The sequence below is a fragment of the Triticum dicoccoides genome, chromosome 1A (genome assembly GCF_002162155.2).
Source record: "Triticum dicoccoides isolate Atlit2015 ecotype Zavitan chromosome 1A, WEW_v2.0, whole genome shotgun sequence".
Taxonomy (NCBI): Eukaryota; Viridiplantae; Streptophyta; class Magnoliopsida; order Poales; family Poaceae; genus Triticum; species Triticum dicoccoides.
Window position 1 is genome coordinate 16,487,320 of NC_041380.1, and position 4,582 is coordinate 16,491,901.

A 4,582-nucleotide genomic window follows, 5' to 3' on the forward strand; every position below is an offset into this window, starting at 1 on the left:
GACGGGGACGACGCGGGACGGGCCGGGACGGGGCGGCGGTGACGACGGGGACGACGGGGACGGGGACGACGGGGCGGCGACGACGGGGACGGGGCGGCGACGGGGGCGGCGACGAGGGATGGAGATGTACGGGGGGCGCGGCGGGCGACAGTGCAGAGGAGAAGAAGCAAATGAGAAACTGAATTTTTTGTAAGTGTTGTTTATATAGGAGGGGCCTTTAGTACCGGTTGGAGCCACCACCCGGTACTAAAGGGGGGGCGCTGGCGCAGGTGCGGTGCGGCAAGTTTAGTCCCACCTCGCTAGCCGAGGGGCGACCGCACTGGTTTATAAACCCCCGTGCGGTAGCTCTGTCGAGCTCCTCTCCAAAGCAGGCCTACTGGGCCTACATGTTCTGTGCTGCCCTGTTGGCCTACTGGGCCTTTGCGAGCCTGCATCCTGGCCCAACAACAGGTTGGGTTTCTAGTCGTATGCAGGCCGCTCTGGCCTAGTAGGCGGGCTTTTTTTTATTTTTTTTGCTTTATTTATTTTTGAGTTGTTTTTTTTGTGTATTTAGAGTTTCTTTGTGAATATTTTTGCTTTCGGTACAAAAAATTACAAACTTTCTGTTAGTGCCCGTAGTTTTCAAATTTGAATAGTTTAAATTTTGAATTATTTAAAATTAGTGTGAATCACTAGTTTGTGAATAACTTAACTTTAAAAATCAGTAAAGGCATGAAAGAATTTGTTTGCACATAAAATTTCTTCGCGTTTCAAATGCCAAAACACATAATTAACTACCCTAACTATTACAGAGATTCCCTTCTGGGTGTGAAACACAGAAGAAAGTGATGATAGTGAAGCCGATCACATCCCAGATCTTTGGGTGTGAAACTTTTTCTTCGCGTGTGTCCCTTTGCGCCGTAACCATGGAAAATCTTCATCATTTAACGGGATGCTCGGGTCAATATTCACTGTGAATGGAGCAATTTCATCAAACTTTTCATAATTTTCTGACTTGTCTGTCTTGTCATCCACTCCCACGATGTTTCTCTTCCCAGAAAGAACTATGTGTCGCTTTGGCTCATCGTACGATGCATTCGCTTCCTTATCTTTTCTTTTTCTTGGCTTGGTAGACATGTCCTTCACATAGAAAACCTGTGCCACATCATTGGCTAGGACGAATGGTTCGTCTGTATACGCAAGATTGTTGAGATCCACTATTGTCATTCCATACTGCGGGTCTTCCGTTACCCCGCCTCGTGTCATATTGACCCATTTGCACCGTAACAAGGGGACATTCAAACCACGTCGATAGTCAAGTTCCCATATGTCCTGTATATAATCATAATATGTTTCCTTTCCCGTCTTGGTTTCTGCATCAAAGGGGATACCACTGTTTTGGTTGGTGCTCTTCTTATCTTGGGCAATCGTGTAAAATGTATTACCATTTATCTTGTACCATTTGAAAGTCATTATATTCGAAGATGGTAACTCGGACAGCAAGTACAGGTCATCTTCAATAGAGGTGTCATGCATGGTACGTGTCTGCAACCAGCTGGCGAAACTCCTGGTTTGTTCACGTGTAATCCAGTAATCAGACCGCTCCGGGTGTTTGGAGCGTAGCAAATTCTTGTGTTCATCCCTATACGGAGCCACCAAGGCGGAATTCTGTAGAACTGTGTAGTGTGCTTCAGTGAGAGAATGTCCGTCCATACATATTATTTGTTCCCCTCCTAGCGTGCCTTTTCCATCCAGTCTGCCCTTATGCCGCGATTCAGGAACACCAATCGGCTTAAGGTCAGGAATAAAGTCAATACAAAACTCAATGACCTCCTCATTTTGACGGCCATTGGAGATGCTTCCTTCTGGCCTAGCACGGTTATGAACATATTTCTTTAAGACTCCCATGAACCTCTCAAAGGGGAACATATTGTGTAGAAATACAGAACCCAAAACGTTAATCTCTTCGCATAGGTGAATTAGGACGTGCGTCATGATGTTGAAGAAGGATGGTGGGAACACCAACTCGAAACTGATAAGACATTGCACCAAATCATTCTCTAACATTGGTATGATTTCTGGATCGATTACCTTCTCAGAGATTGCATTGAGAAATGCACATAGCTTCACAATGGCTAATCGAACGTTTTCCGGTAGAAGCCCCCTCAATGCAACCGGAAGCAGTTGCGTTATAATCACGTGGCAGTCATGAGACTTTAGGTTCTGAATTTTTTTCTCTGCCATGTTTATTATTCCCTTTATATTCGACGAGAAGCCAGACGGTACCTTAATACTGAGCAGACATTCAAAGAAGATTTCCTTCTCTTCTTTGGTAAGAGCGTAGCTTGCATGACCCTGATGTATGCCGTCTTTTCCGTGCATATGTTGCTGGTCCTCTCATGCCTCAGGTGTATCTTTTGTCTTCCCATACACGCCCAAGAAGCCAAGCAGGGTCACACAAAGATTCTTCGTCACGTGCATCACGTCGATTACGAAGCGGACCTCTAGGTCTTTCCAATAGGGCAGGTCTCAAAATATAGATTTCTTCTTCCACATGGGTGCGCGTCCGTCAGCGTCATTCGGAACAGGTTGTCCACCAGGACCCTTCCCAAAGACCATCTTCAAATCCTTGACCATATCATGTATATCAGCACCAGTACGGTGGCGAGGCTTCGTCCGGTGATCCGCCTCACCTTTGAAATGCTTGCCTTTCTTTCTTACCGGATGCCTGCTCGGAAGAAATCGACGATGTCCCAGGTACACATTCTTCTTACAATTAGCCAAATATATACTGTCAGTATCGTCCAAATAGTGCATGCATGCGCGGTATCCCTTGTTTGTCTGTCCTGAAAGGTTACTGAGAGCAGGCCAATCATTGATGGTCACGAACAACAACGCCTTTAGGTCAAATTCTTCCCCCATGTGCTCATCCCACGCACGTACACCTGTTCCATTCCACAGTTGTAAGAGTTCTTCAACTAATGGCCTTAGGTACACATCAATGTCGTTGTCGGGTTGCTTAGGGCATTGGATGAGCACTGGCATCATAATGAACTTCCGCTTCATGCACAACCAAGGAGGAAGGTTATACAAACATAGTCACAGGCCAGGTGCTATGGTTGCTGCTCTACTCCCCAAAAGGATTAATGCCATCTGCGCTTAGACCAAACCATACGCTCCTTGCGTCATCTGCAAACTCCTTCCCGTACTTTCTTTCGATTTTTCTCCACTGCGACCCGTCAGTGGGTACTCTCAACTTTTTGTCTTTCTTACGGTCTTCTCTGTGCCATCGCATCGCCTTGGCATGCTCTTTGTTTTGAAACAAACGTTTCAACCGTGGTATTATAGGAGCATACCACATCACCTTGGCAGGAATCTTCTTCCTGGGGCGCTCGCCCTCGACATCACCAGGGTCATCGCGGCTGATCTTATAGCGCAATGCACCACATACCGGGCAAGCGTTCAAATCTTTGTACTCACCGCGGTAGAGGATGCAATCATTAGGGCATGCATGTATCTTCTGCACCTCTAACCCTAGAGGGCAGATAGCCTTCTTTGCTTCGTACGTACTCTCGGGCAATTCGTTGTCCTTTGGAAGCATATCCTTTATCATTACCAGCAACTTTCCAAATCCCTTGTCAGATACACCATTCTCTGCCTTTCATTGCAGCAATTCCAGTGTGGTGCCCAGCTTTTTCTTGTCACCTACGCAATTCGAGTACAACAATTTTTTGTGATCCTCTAACATGCGCTGCAACTTTTTCTTCTCCAAATCACTTGCGCAGTTTCTCTTTGCATCGGCAATGGCCCGACCTAGATCATCAACGGGCTCATCTGATGCCTCTTCTTCAGCTTCTTCCCGCATTGCCGGCTCAGCTTCTTCCCGCATTACCGGCTCAGCTTCTTCCCTCATTGTTGTATCATCGTATTCAGGGAACCCATGGCCAGGATAGCTGTCGTCATCCTCTTCTTCTTCATTGTCTTCCATCATAACCCCTCTTTCTCCGTGCTTGGTCCAAACATTATAGTGGGGCATGAAACCGGACTTAAACAGGTGGACGTGAATGGTTCTTGACGTAGAGTAATTGTGACCATTCTTACAGCGAGCACATGGACAAGGCATAAAACCATCCGCCCGCTTGTTTGCCTCAGCCGCAAGCAGAAAAGTATGCACGCCCTCAACGAACTGGGGAGAGCATCGGTCATCGTACATCCATTGCCGGCTCATCTTCATTACACATCACCGAATAGACCAAATTAATACAAGTTCATACATAAAGTTCATACAACACTTAAATGCAATAAACAAATAACTCTCTAGCTAAAGCATTTAAATGCAACAACAAATACGATCAAGATCGCAACTAAGGTAACAATGGATCCAACAGCATAATGATACCAAGCCTCACTATCGATGGCATATTTTCTAATCTTTCTAATCTTCAAGCGCATTTTCTCCATCTTGATCTTGTGATCATCGACGACATCGGCAACATGCAACTCCAATTCCATCTTCTCCCCCTCAATTCTTTTCAATTTTTCTTTCAAGTACTCGTTTTCTCTTTCAACTAAATTTAACCTCTCGACAATAGGGTCGGTTGGA